Source organism: Diuraphis noxia, unplaced genomic scaffold (genome assembly GCF_037042655.1).
Source record: "Diuraphis noxia isolate RWA-SAM2 unplaced genomic scaffold, SU_Dnox_SAM2 contig0002, whole genome shotgun sequence".
NCBI classification, from domain to species: Eukaryota; Metazoa; Arthropoda; class Insecta; order Hemiptera; family Aphididae; genus Diuraphis; species Diuraphis noxia.
In genome coordinates, this window is record NW_028301712.1 from 69,231,521 (window position 1) to 69,247,956 (window position 16,436).

The 16,436-nt window shown below is 29.1% G+C and overlaps 1 protein-coding gene across 5 annotated transcripts in view; it reads left to right on the forward strand.

Annotated features, from left to right (window-relative positions):
• Positions 1-16,436, forward strand: part of LOC107172425 (metabotropic glutamate receptor 3) — a 77,778-nt gene that overhangs the window by 30,085 nt on the left and 31,257 nt on the right. Inside the window, exon 3 of one of the 5 annotated variants that reach the window (XM_089220681.1) lies at positions 9,256-9,345. The exons of the other annotated variants lie outside the window; for them this stretch is intronic. The gene's annotated coding sequence lies outside the window, so the exon portion shown is untranslated. The remainder of the gene's footprint in view (positions 1-9,255; positions 9,346-16,436) is intronic. 5 annotated transcript variants of the gene reach the window in all.

The window sequence follows — 16,436 nt, forward strand, 5'->3', positions numbered from 1 at the left end:
CGAGGAGTAGTTAAAAAAAAAATGAGTTTATCTTATAATAGTTTCCACGTATGAATGTTTAACATTTAAAAAAACAATAGGGTTACTATCAAAAATATACTACTGTTCTACGTCAAGGTCTTCTGTGTCCTGTCATATTATTCCTGTTCGTGACATTACATATATTATTTTATAGCTCATGAGGTTGTTGGTCCATTACGGAAAAGTAAAGTATATGATTATTTAAAATTTAAATTTGGCGGTATTGGTTTATTGGAATTTGGATGTTTTTTATTATTTTATTAATTAAGTAATGACGACGTTGATGATAAAAATATTAAAAATCTGTATATTCTAGTTTGTTATGTAAAAAATTGAACTTACCGAAATAAAAGTGACACATTTTCACCAGTAGGCATATTTGGTTAAATTTTAATCGAGGAAATATATAAATTGCACAGTTCCGTTATATGAGGTCGTTACAAATTAAAGTCTAATAAATTGACATATGTGCACATATAACTTATAGGTGGTATATAAAAAAGACGCGATACGTACGATGACTATCATAGAACTATGATGTATATATTATATGTAGATATAGATATATGTAATATAATAATGTGTACAAGATTTTTGGTTTTATACATATATGAAAAACACGATAGGGAAAATTACACAAAAGAAAAAAAAACACTAAACCATTTTTATGTGATATGTTATGATTTTATGATATTGTCAGTGTGTTCTATATACCAATAAGGAAATAATGATCTTGAAAGTCTTGAAACAAATCGATAACGAGCTGTAACACGCATGTAACCAATAGCGCGACCAATTGATGTGTAGACGTATATATAGATATTACCTATTCGTACCTGCGTATGTTATATACCTAGTATATAATATAGTTAATATAGCTTAGCTTATATGTATATTTATACATCACTATATATGTATAGGCACAGACAGTTTTTATATTTTATATACGAGCACCACGCTAACATGTGTAGAATTTTCATTTTTTTACGCCTGCTTTTTATTCTTTTAACATTAATTTTATTTTTCAACACACGATTAATTAATAATATGATACCTTATACCCATACAACAGTAATATTTATAATGCCCCGTGTCCCCGTATACCGTCGTGTGTGTATAGTAACAGTTTAGTATGGGTAAGTATAACGTAATTCAGCCACGGCTGTTATGTTTTACTCGTTCTTTATACAGATTATTGAAGTATTTGAATAAATTATATTATATTATAATAACAAAAATAAAATTATAACGGAATACTCTATTTTAAACCGCTGTTGAAACGAAACCAATACAACAATCAGGAATATGACCATAAATGTTGTAATCAATTTTTTTTTGTGTATAATATTATATTGAATACTATTCAGGAATATGTTATGTTGAATCTAATAATAACTTAACATACAAAATATACACAATAAAATACCTACCTATATTATTTGTCGAAACCCAGTTTTGTATTATATTAATATCATTTTTTTAATCATTCGGTATAACCATTTCCGTCAACTTTTAATAATACAACCGGAAACGAAGAGTTTTGTATTTTCCTATATCTAATGGTGTCAAATACGAGGTCATATCAGAGAGACCTCACTTTTCTAACAGATTTTCCAGATTGAATGAGATATGCAACATGCGTACAATATGACATGCTCATAATATGCTACCTAATATTGTTTTGTGTAGTTTTTTTAGAAACATCATATTCAGACCGCATCCAATATAAATCATTTTTATTATTCGTTTAATTTTATTTTTCGCAAATATTTGTTTATCTGATAAATTTAAGGCCGTAAATTACTAAAATCATATAAACGTTTTTTTTTTATCTCCATAACATCGAGACATATAACCACCAATATCATCTTACTAAAATCTTATCTACAGTTAAATTATAAACAACAGATTCGATTGATGAGATTTGTTATCAATATATTTGCCGAATTTTTAACAAACTTTAATCATTTTTTACTGATAAGAGTACCTATAGACTAGGTATTATTTTAAATCTAAAACAGTTTTGATTTCGATTTAAAATATAATATCTTTACATGTCATTTCCATATGGCATTCATATACATATTATACTTTCTCATAGTTATAAATGTGATTATTAATTTTAGTGTCTACAATTGTTATATACAGGTCACAGGTACAATTATTCTAAATTATTACTCTTAAAAAGTATAACCGTAAATCGAGTAACTGTATGATAAAATATTTAAATTTGATTAATTTTAATTCATAACAATTGAATCAGAATATAACTGTAGTTAAAATGATGCATTTATGTATATATTCAAATTATTTGAAATATATAGCAGATTTTTTTTAATGATAAATGATCTCATCCATGATCTATGTATTTTTTCTTTTTTTAATATCGTTAATATTAATTAACAACAGCTAGACAATTTAATTAAAAAAGGGAGAAAAAAATATCTAGGAACCTATTAACAGTATTAACTGTATTTATTAATAATTAATAATTTTAATAAATTCATAATTGTATTATCATACATTTTACGACCTTAGCTGGTAACTTCTAAGTTATGCGAAATGTAAATGTGTTATACGTATTTGGACTGAAAACAGTACGTTATACTTAATTGTGTTCAAATCACGTGTCATCTATAATTAGCACGTGTAGAGAAAGAGTGAGAGTAGAATGTTTTTCACCTAATTTGGGGAATATTTACAAAACATTTTCCTTTTTTTCATTCTCACACATATAAGTACTTATATAATCAAAATGTTGAAAGGAAAACGGTTCCCACACAAGCAATATATTTTAAGAAGGATGAGAATATAATTTATAAACACATGCTGTATACGATTGTTTACTATTTGAAGAGAAATCAAACAAAATCAAAAACTACAATTTTAAAACATTTGATTGACGTGAAAAAAAAACCGAAAACACTTTAAATTTTCTTTGGTGTGATAAATTTTGGCTAGCGACACAATTTTTTTACTAAACAAAAATTCTTGTTTAAAAACTAAAAAGGAATAAAATATTGAAAAATAAACTATTTATATTAGTCACGAAGTATTATACGTGTTCAAGGCGAAGGTTTTGTACTTTAGAGGATGACACACTTGCAGTGTTGTTTCCGTTTTACAATCACATAGGATATAACAAAAACTGTTTTGCTTGGGACAACTTTACTCCTGTATTTATAGTAAAATTACCAAAATTTTATAACGCATAGGGAAGAGCTTTATTTGGGCTACATCGTCTTTATTTTTTAATAATATCAATGCAATTAAATTTGTCAGTTTAAGAACATAAGTTGTTTTTTTTCATTTAATTATTACAAATTATTGATTTGTAGTATCAAAAAAAAGACACTGTCTAGACAAAGTTCTTCATTGCGCGTTGTAGAATTTTGGTAATTATACTATAAATACAGGGAGTGTAAAGTTGTCTCAAGCAAAATAGTTTTTGCTATGTTGCACGTTGTAAGACGAAGACAACACATGTGGGTATAGCATGCTCTTAAAAAGCTCTCAGTCTGTCCTGGTCACGCCACGGATAAAAATATTATTCGACTGACAAACAGCCAACGTCCTAGCCTAACTCTAATCGATCTATATGTACCATCTAAATACGAATTAATATATTTATCTCAATCTCATAATATATTATGATCAGTCGCTATAATATTATCATGACGCAGGTGAAAATATAAATATATTTAAAATCAGGTATAATTCGTCAGCCATCTATATGCAAAACGAATGGTTTAATACTCAATGGTAGATAGTAATCGCGACGGAAACGCCAAAAGCGATGACGTGCTACACTGCTGCATGGAAGTGTATGTATATTGTACAGCTACCTCGCTACCTGTATTACATATAATGCGTGAATTAAAAAAAAAACCGCTATTACATACTATTCGAGTGCACGATAATAATAATTGCATGTCGTCTAAACGTCTTGTCAAGATAATAAATGATCGTGTCATTTCCCGTGTTCTCGCGATCATCCGAATAAACACATCGTCATCGTCGGCGCACAGTCTTTACGTAAGGCGCAAAGAACCTCATGTACAACACAGTCCACACGCAGTACCTATAGATAATAAATATTATTATGTGTATCCGCCGAGTTACCTACAGTCTACACACAAATATAAACGCATTGCAGTGGTAAAGCAGGGATTTGTTCAAGAGATGTTAGGTGTTAGGTGCTCTTTTAACACGTCAAGCACATTTTTTATAAATTTTTTTTATGGTTCAGTATCATCTATACTAAGTTATTAGCTTACAACAAAATAAATATCAGTAACATAAGTACTATAAAAAAAATATCTTACACATTTTAGTACCATATCGCTATACCATCGTTTCTCTACCTTTTTAGGTGTCGCGACCCCCAAAATAAAAATAGTTATATAAAATATATCGACCTAAAAATAGGTCGATCACTTCACGATACCCCCCCCCCCCCCAATCTATAATAGGTAAAAATTTTAACACTAAAAAATGTTAATATATTTAATATCCTTCCTATTAATATTAATATCAATTTTAAATCAGCGTTTTATTATTTTTGACCTACGCGACACCCTGGTTGAGAAGCGCTGCGCTATACTTTTCTATAGTTATAGATACATTCGTTACATTTAATGCATAGCATACATGATGATGTATTTATGATTTAAAAATTGATCTTGAATTTAGTACAAATATCGAATAGTTTAAACTATTTCTGTTTATTGATTTAAAAGTTGAAAACATAGTTCATTCAATCAAATTAAAAAAAGTAATATACAATGTTATGCAATTACAATAAAACTCAAATAGAATTTAGATTTTTTATGTACTTAGACTAATTTGATATATTATTATAAGCTCAAAGGGAGGGGTTTGGTCCAAAAGTTACCGCGGCGCAGTGTTACTGCAGTGTACTGTGTAATGTGTGAACATTAATATTATATAAACAAGATTATAATAATTTTTTATATTGTATACACACATCCAGAATAAAAACTTGCAAAACTATCTTATAGCCGTAATATTTGGCAATTTTCTCGCAATGTGATATAATGTGTGAGTACAGAGTACTTGCACCTATGCCTACGTTGTGCAGTGTGGTACAATTTCAATCCATTATTGTCACAAATCATTATATTTGCTAGTTGGTTATTATAAGTTTCGTAACAATTGATACACTGACGACATGGAATATTATTTTTTATCACGATCTCCGATTATTGTATTTGATTGAAACTTTCAAAGTCTCCCGATTATACCTTGATTGTAAAAACATTGATTAAACACCATTAAACGTATCTAGCTATTAGACTTACCTTATAGATATTTTTTATGTACGTCTACAAACAACTATTATAGTCTCATATCGCGAATAGAACCGCAGACATTTATTTCGTTCTATTCGGTGGTTATTTAAATGTAAAACCTAGTATGATTATTATTTACTTATATTTTATAGGACTATATTTATACATAATTTATACAACTACGTGTGTACATTTTTTACTTCGCTAATCACATTTTTTTTTTAATGAACTTTTGATTTTTTTCTACTTTATTATATTTACGAGTATAGCTAGTTATATGAAGTTTAGAAAATATTTCTCAGTTATATATATTGAGAAAACTATATGATTTAACCATTTTTAGCAAAATATTGACCGTTTGCAATAATTATTGTATTTAGGTTTTAACTTTTAATTGGTACTCGACAATTATTTATTCTGCCCGGGTCTCTTTTAATGTAAACTTTTTACAATTTAATTGGTTGAATAAGATTACTAAATTATTATTCTGGAGAGTACACTGTACAAAGTACCTACTTGTAGGATTCTATTTTATCCTTAAAACTAGAACGTTTTAGGTAACACATCTGTTATAGGTTTGTGTAAATAAACTAATTATTATTCTAAAATAGTGGATAACAATAATAGTGCAAAACTAAAAATGGTTTCTTCATATTCCATAGATACCTATAATATTATGATCCGCATAATAAAATATTTTTATGTGTATGAGACCGTCCATGGACGATTGTTGTAAAAGCAATAATGTTATACCAATATTGAATATGATGGCATAAGCATAATATTTCAAAAACGATTTCATGTGCGAATAATCGATTATGTAAATACAATTTAATAATAAAAATGTTGCTCATATAGGAGTAGGTACGTTTCAAATTGAAGATCACAGTTGATTGTTATTATATACATCTATATATGTTTATGTTTATTTTATGGTGCCAACGGTCTGTTATAAAATCATTTTAGATTTTATAGAGTGCATGGGTTTACAAGATTTTTCGAGAAACTTCTAAGAAATTGCTTTCTATACTATATCCTATATATATATATATACTATTTTAAGCAACCTACTTATTTGTGCTGTCGCTGCTTACATAAATAATAACTCAATTTATATTTTAACATAGTAGTAAGACAATTTCTGATATATTATCTGAGGTCACAGGCTTCTCTGACGATATTACGATATTATTTTCCCGTCAAAACGCATTTTTAGTTGTTTCGAAATCAGACTGATTTGGAAGTATAATTACGTAAAATTCACATTAAAATGGATTTCATAAAAGTGCCTAATATAGGAAAAATACGATTACAGGCTTGTACTATTTTAGTTGGTAGTTCGATTGTCACGAAGATGGTTGACAATCAAACATTATTTTCGATAGAAGAATATATTATTTATAAAATTATATTTAATTATGTGATAAAAATAACCAAATTTTCTTGTATCGACAATATGAGTACATAAATATCTGTATACGTCAATAATGTATAGTATATTTGTATTCAGTTTCATATTTATTTTTTTTGACGGGATTGGACTTTCTTTTTATTGACAATTTGAATTCATATATCTATTATCTATACTAAAAAGTAATATGTAAAAACGGGGAAAAAATTATAAACATTATTTTCAATACAATAACGTATATCTTGTTATTTATTGTTTCATTGTAAAAGTGTAGGTACTGTAGTTATTCGATTGATTTGGAATGCGTTTAGGTATATGAAAGAAAAACAATTTAACAATATTTATGCTGCGTTTAATCGCACGAGAACGAAAATTGTATTACAAAATATTCGGGGATTTCACTTTTTGTCACGTTGCGCAGTCATAAAAGACAATTTGCACAGTTAGGTATTATACTACATAATACATTTACACTTATTCATTTGAAAAAATAATAATAACAATAATGACCAATTGTTAATAGCATAGACAGTATAGTGTACTAATATATTATATATATATCACTTACCATCAAATACGCTATATTATTTCAACATTTAGCACTGTAATCAGTGTATTGTAATTCATAATATTGATATTGCCTATAATAGGTACGCATGTAGTCGTCGTAATTATTTCTGACACAATTGTGGCAGCTTACAATTCCAAATTCGTCAAAATAATATATTGTATCGAAATACATATAAAAAATCAAGGATTGTTCGAATAACGTTTTGCATGGTCATTTCATATTAGATTTTAATATTCAGATACAGACTCTATCCCGTGTATGCATATTACATTAATACACGTTGTATGCTTCAATGCTTGTATGTCTATACTCTATATTAAAGTACTTATAATATATGTTTAGGATTTACAATTATATTAAATTGCATAAAAATATAACTAGGTAAATATATTATATTATAGCCACATTACATTTCGTTGTACCTACCTACCTTCCTTCCGTAGTCCGGTTTTTCAAAATAGTGGGTAAAATACAATATAATGTAGATATAATGCCTGATGTTGTTTACTAGGAGTACCTACTTATGTAGGTACCATCTTTAATATAAAAATGAAAAACGTGGAAATTAAAATCGATCGTTTTCCACTGCACTATATATACGTTGCACGCGCACATCATGTGCATATATGTATTATAATATTGTATAAAATACAATCACAATGGCACCTGGTTTCCGCGTGTCTGCAAATGCTCAATTCATAATACATAGGTAATAATATTATTATGATTATCATTATTATCAATACTACAGCAACTGTCCACAAAATATCATATTGACACATGTTCGTTAATAACAATAATAACAATAATAATAGTAATAATAATAACAACAACAACAACAATACCCCATCAAAACGAGCCGTTGTACGCGCGGCACTCGACAAGGACACTCCTTTATCCATCAAGGATATGTAGTTATACGCAGAGTAGTTTTCACTGCACAAAACCGTCGTGAATTTCATATAATATATAGGTACTATACGTATCATATATGTCTAGTTTATAATATACGGCATATACAGTGTCATAATAGTATGTTACACATAACACATGGACGCCATAATACTATTATTACTTATACTATACTACTACCACTAAGTACGTGTTACTAGACAGTTTGCCGATATCATTTCGTCAGTGATTTTGCAGGTTGTCTCTTCCGCGTGGGGCTAGCACACGTACAACAAAATAATATGTAAAAAACTGCAGTCAAGGACTATAATTCGGTTCACACCCCGTCGAAATAGTATCGTACTCGTATATATATATACGGACACAATATTTCATTATTATAATATTATTGTATTATGTTATGTACACAGTATAGAAGAGTGAAGACTCGTGAAAGTGAACACATATACCTAATATTATTATTTTGCCAACAATACCTACGATAATACAGTATTATGTATCATCATATACGATATACGAAATAGTTATGCCAATGTGTGTTCCATGTTATTGTATTATGTTATTCCATGCTAATTGCGAGAGAAAATTCGACGCGTCTCGTACACACACATCGAGTCGCGGGTTGGTTCCCACAGGCGATTCGCGTGTCCGCTAGAATATTATTAAACACAGCGCATTTCGGAACGGTCTCTGAAAGTTTTTAGAGTTTTACTTGACGATTTTCTGTTCACAATGACTTTCACATTTAGCGAAAAATACATCGCTGTTACAAAATAATCGCTTTTTTCCATTATTTGTATATAAGTCGCATAACACCGATACGCCGATGTATGTTATATCATCATTATATATCACAAATAATTTTTTGTTTTTTATTTATATTTTTACGCAAATCCAAAATTAATGTAATTTTAAACTTAAATAATATGCAATATAAACCGAATATATACGGTACAATTCCTACACCATTGTGTATTACGTAATATAATATTATTTGAATACTCGCTCAATCGCTTGGTTGTTTTTAGGTACGGTGGACATGTTGTTATGTATTATTTCTGAAACTGTCGCTCAACGTCGAATAAGTGATGGGTAATTAGCTGGCGGTGTTCGTACAGGTAGGCGTAGCCTGCGGCGTATACAAACGTCGGCGTTGTGCAGTATACATAGTTTACATCAGTCTGTTACATTTTTTTCCCGACAAATCCTCTTCTATAGATATTTAATTATTGTTTTATTAAATTTGATTTGTGGCTTCGGTTTGTGTTTTTAAATAATTGTTTTTTTTTTCCATCAACTCGGTTACAATGAAGTTGATATCCGTGGCTGGAGTTGCTGGATATATATACACAGTAATATATAGGTACTATAAAAAATATACGCTCACATTAACATCTTGTGTTTCAAGCACATTTAACAATAATAATGATCCGTAAAATGTATTTCGATTTAATCGTGAGAAGCAACGCGTATTATTACTATGTAGTTACTACTGGTGTTTTCATCGTACGTGTATCTAATTATGTAACATAAATTATTTCACGGGTCAAAAATGAATTTATATTATACACACATACAAGTTGAGATGCAAATGATAAACCTGAGGTGTGTGGTGGAGATATATTTAATAACTTTTAGTTTTAAACTATTACAGAGGTACCATTATTTTTATTATTTATTATACTTTACTCGATAGTTTGAAACATTTCGAGAACACATATTTTGTATTATTATTATTATTTCCTTGATACAAATACAACATAATATATAGTGTAAAAGGGGGTTGATTAGTGAGACTCGTTTTGATAAAGGTATATACAGCATGTTTATTTGTTACCTAACTTATACAACCGATTTTATAGAGTAAAAAAACCCCTGCATGTATATATAGTCAATCAACGAATCTTTATGTAGTGACAAAAAAACATTAACAGATGTGCTTGCGTAAATCATTGGTAATGTTTCTGAGAAGTTTAACGCACGCTGCTGATGGATAGACAAACGAATTTATTATACACGTGGTACCTATTTGTCTAAACTGAGCGTGTTTGCACGTAGATTTGTTTTTACTAATGTAACTTTTGACTAAATGTTTCTGTTTATGGGTTTTTGAACGACAGAAGGAAAAGCCTCGTATTTCTTATCATATAATAATACCATTATACTGTCGCAGTACATGCAATATGGACACGAAACGAAAATATATCATATACATGAATTAACTCCCATAGTGACTAGAGGAGATGACCCGAAGAATAACCTTACACCTCTCGCCACATGTGTTTTGGCGTAATGTATGTGTGTGAGTTGTGTACGCTGAGTTTATTTGACGGGCACGAATGATAAATATAGAAAGATATTAGGAGGTGTATATGTATATTGTGTTTTTTTATTCTATTATACATACGACAAAATAGTTTTCTGTTTTTAATTTTTAGTATAATTTTCATCTTAATTCGATGCTCATCCCATTGTACAGTAAGATCATAATATCGACAATAAGTGCAATCCCTTTACCATCGATTGTTAATCGGTACTTTTAATCACATGTTAATATTACAAAGAGCAAAATATTTTGTATTATATGACCCAACCGAGTGAGGCATATGACGTATTGGTACCTAATACCTGCATAAAACAAATTATAATTTTATTAATTTTCGAGCATTAAGATTTGTAAAATCAGTATCAGTTTATTTTTTTTAAATAAGATTTATTTAAAAATGTATACGCTTATTAACTCTGTGCATTTATTCATGATCAGCTTAAGTTTTCAAGGTTTAAATAATTAGGAATTCGTTGACTATAAGACTTCAATGTCTAAAAATCTGCAATTTATGAACTATTTGACGCAAGGTCATATATAATAAATATTGAATCATCAAGTAACTGTGGTATAGCTAGGGATTTCATAAGACATGATTATAAATCGATTAAGAAAAACTGAATAAGATATATAGTATTAATATCTATACTTTACCATAAATTTATGATGTACACACATACCATTATATTATACGTATAATGTTTTTAGTGTAATTAATCGTACAGTTAAATTACATTTAATATATAATATGTGTTTAATAATCATTAGTTTCTGTTAAATAGTTGATATTATGTTTTTTTTTAAATTTATATTCAAACTATTTAGAAATATATTGAATTGAAAAGAAAAACTAGAAATATTCAAATAAACGTAGTAGGTAAGTACCTAATGGTCGTGTTTACCTATATTTTTTCGATTAGTAGATACACAAGATATATACTAAAGTTATTTAATTTTAAAAGTAAACAATATTATATTACGAATGATAATAGGTGTTGGTGATTGACATACATTGGATAATTTGCATTTTTTAGATTATTAATTTATCATGTTAATTTTGGATAGCAATATATTGGGATTAGACACGGAGTGTATCTAATTTTTTTCGATACCGTTTTTTCTCTATACCTATTTAAATAAACGAATTATGTAAGTATAATACCTATATACCTACTTTCCAACTACTTTATAAATATTTTTCAATTGTAATAATATTTCATTGAATTTCGTATTATTATGTTATATGATATTTAAATTAATTGTACCCTTAATGGTTAGTTGCTTTAGTTTAAAATCGTCTTTCTTAAAAGTCGAATAAAACTGTGCAAATAATAATACAATATATTTTAATAAATGTGTATGAATAATCATAGTAAGTATATATAGTAAACCTTTTGCATTCAGTCTGATGGTGTGATTACTAACCACTAATAAATAACTATTACGAACGCAATGACCGTAATATCTGGAAAAAGTACTATATGCACATTAAATAATGGAATAACGCTATGACAAAATATCGGAAATTTTTTGTCCACACAGAATCTGAGAATCAGAGGTCATTTCATCTTATACCAAGTCACATGATATTATATATTATTATAATGTACAATATTATTAAAATTTATAATAAATGATAAAATAATGTATAACTGTAGTCTGTATTGGTATATAATATTATACTAGAGTAGTGTTTTTCTCATTCCGCGAATAATTATCGACTCATCGATAGATTCCGAACTAATGACGTGTACACACACACACACACACACACAAAGGTTGGAATTTGGAATATTATTATAATTAAAGACCGGATTTTATTGCATTAAACACATTCAAAAATATTGCATAATAAAATTGTATAATTGCACCAAAAATCACAAAATAAATTGTACTACAAAAATGCAAGTTGTATTTATATATATTTATAAAATAAAATATTAGTATTGTTAAAGTTTTTATTCTTATTATAATTTATAATAGGTATATACGTGATATTTATTTTCTGTTTTGCATTCCGTTTTCATTTCGTAACAAATATATAAAATAATATAAATTAAGTTTACTTGAAAATCTTGTTATGATTGCAGTATATATAATTATTACAATATTATTTTGTTTCGTCACAGGCGTGTATATTTTTATGTCCTCGATGATAATTTACCGCAGTTAATATATAGTTGTATTCTATATCGATACGATGGTATATAAAAATTGAAAAGGTTTTAAGTTCGTACGCTGTTATATGTGGAACATCCGTTTGAGGATGTATAAGTCCGAAGTTTAAATGTTTAATCATCGATTATAAAGATAATACGATTTATGTTATACCGGAGTTTACTTTCTTACAACTTATACATTTGAACGCTACGAGATTCGGCGTCATATACATATTTTGTTTTTGTTACCACTCTGTATGATATCATAGTGACGGTTTCGCAGTTATTCGTTGATCTTTGCAAAATGTGCACATCCTACATCCATAGTTCCACCGCCACAGAAGCAAAATAACTGATGTTTTCCTTAGTCATCATTGTACTAAATATTCAAATGCGGTGTCAAATAATATGGATTTTTTAAATTTTTAATTACAAATACTTTAGTTATGGTTTAATATAAAGCACTAGTGCACTACATAAAATACCTAGTACATCATCCAATCTAGCTGTCATGCCGGTAACGACTATTGCGCAAATAATTAATTCGAATAACAGTCGCTATGCACGAATGATTTTTAATAGAATTTGCTTATAAAATATATAGTACGTTAAATTATATGATATGGGCGAGAGTAAGTATTGTTATCGAAAATTTTGATAATTATATATATTTTTATTATAACAGTTAATAGAGTATTTAATCTTTTTAAGAACATAATATTCTTTATAGAAAGGATCAATTCAGCTAAACATTTTACCTATTAACTTATAAAATAGTTTATAGATGGTTATAGGTAGATTACCGTGGTACATGCTAATAAAACGCAAGTTAATAATATATCGAACGATCGGGAATTTTATTTTCTATAAAAAGTGTTCGATTTTTTTAATTCGTATGGTCTGTTATGGACCTGTACGGAGTATATTTATTATTTTTAAGGATGTTGTTAGATAAACATATTTTATTACTTGACATTCTCTATAAGTAAATACTGGGTGATCCATGTAACGTAAGATACACATTATGACAAAAACTATTTACATTTTTAGAATATTTTTTTTTACATAATTTTAATTTGTCAGAAAACAATATTATTTGGATTATCATGTTTTGGAAACCGTCATCACATAATATATCATATTCACTGATACGGCTGATACGCAATCTGTATAATTTGGATCACATCTTGTATAATGTTGAACTGACATATTATAAAAAACAAACGTTCATCAGATTATTGACGGCGACCACTAATGGTAACACTGGTAACAACATTGTTTAACAACAATGGTCAAAGTGGTTTTCTGGAATAATTTAGGACATTTGGAAATGTACAATAATTGCTCGACCAAATTTTATGGTAGCAAATAAAATATACTTTATACTCTTATACAATGTGTGTCATATATTTTAGTTATACCTGCAGTATGTTCAGTACAGAATTCGAGAAATTTTAGGCGCCGAGTATCAACATTGACCGAGGCATATGCGCTTAATCATAATAAACTTTATGTTAAATGTAGGCGTCGACCAGAGTCGTAAATTGCCCAGCAATGACGTTATCGCGTTTAATAGGTCGAGTTATAATAATCATAACAAAAACAATAATAGAATATGCTGCAGTTCGATTGCTAAACCGCTAAACCGTTACCGCTTAAAACATTATCTAGGTTGTCGGATCATGAAACAAAAGGATTTGAAAATTTTTTGGTATAGAGTAATATTACGACTCCCTATTTATATACCTTTCTTACGTCCTGCACAGATCTGTGGACGTTTGCATTTAAAAGTCGATTGTTTGACGTCGTTGATCGTTAAACAGTGGTTTCCGTAGGTACATGCGCTCATAAATGTATATTCACTTAATATAATGTATAATAATTATAATCATATAATATACACAAGTCACACGTTTACTGTAAAATAAAATAATAACATTGCAAAAAATTGAAAAAGTGAAATCCTAAATGGGACGCTCCAAAAACACCACGAGAAATGATGTGGATTATATATATATATTAATATATTATATGTGTGTATAATAATATATAACGTTGTAATAGTAATAAAATATAGTTTAGTGTGTTAAAAAAACCAAACTACGATATCGTATTCTGTGTACATTGATTATTGTATTATTGCGTTTATATAGGTATTATAGCGAAAGCCGGTTACACTTCGCGAACAGTATTATACCACAAACGCGGTTGACGTTTAAGTCTCTATATTATAATAGTATATTCTAGAGTATAATATAATCTACACAATATTATATTGTTATCGGGACTAAAGAGAATTCTTTTTGCGTGTTTGCTGCTATAATAAAGAGATGTTTCGTTGGTTATTCTGTGTGTACGAAAAACCGCAGTCGCGCCAGTAAGATTTTGACCCTCGCCTCGCCCCAAAGTGTCTTGGTATCGCAAAAACGTATTCGATAAAAAATTAAGGAATACAATTATATGAAAGTGACAGGAATCAAATATAACCACAGATTTAAACGTGAAGTTTTTTTCCCAAAGAAAAACAGAAATAATAATGCGACGCATATAGCAGATTTTCCCTTAAACTTGTTGAATAATATACCCTCGTCCATCATCGAACCAAACGTTTTCATTAACTATATGTAATTTTTATAATCTATACAATAATAATCGCTGCCACCGTAACATAGATTCGACTTTTGACAAATTTCCACGCATATATACGTCACGAAAATAATGAAGAGCTTTAAATTCTCATACAGGCCTTGATTCCTAATGCTCGAATCTGTTATATATACTCCCTTCGCATTCGTAATTCAACTCTTCTCGGACTCAACGATGCTCAACGGTGCACTATATAGAATTTTATTTCTTCAATGATTGCAGCCCTTCCGATCCGTCTGCATATTCGTACCTATAATGTTATAATAATCATGAACGTCCTGCATGTTGTAGGTATGTAGTCTGTAGATATTATTTTATAGTAGTGCGTTCCGCAGCGAGTACAAAAAATTTGTGAGAGCTTATATAATAATATTGTTATTATTGGGTACGTGGTCCGTAGATTCTTCCGAATACGTTTTTGACTGCTTTATCCGCGAATCTACCCGCTAGCAACGCAGTAGTACGATAGACTCGATGAAGGATTTCGTTACCAGAATAATATAATTTACAATATTGCAGTAGGTACTTACTTATTATCATACGTAATGTAATATTGTCTTTAAGGTATCTATCGTGGCCACGTGACTCTAGGCGCCTACGTCTCGTACATATGGATTGTCGCACGCGGTTGTGGGTCAACTCACGGGGGGATCTCCAGTGTGACATTTAAACACACTGCACATATTATTATTACATTGCCCATACGTGTATGTATAATATGTAATTGGCACCCCTCCCGACAACTCGATCGGTCGGCGGCGGCGTGCAGTCGCACCGATGTGACGTGAGTCTACGTTACAATAATGGTATGTATACATTATACATATGTGTGTGTGTGTACATTGTACAAGCGCATAGATAATTATTTTTCGTGATCTCTCGCGCGTCGTATTAAGTAAAAAAAAAAAAACAACGGTACACGTCAACGATCGAATTATATTATTATACGTAGTAACCCGGTCGATTGACCTTTTTATATAAGCATATCACCTTCCGACATGATAATAATATTATAATTTATACCACAGTGCCGGTATTATATATGTATATAACACGTAAGTCTATTAGTCAACTTACA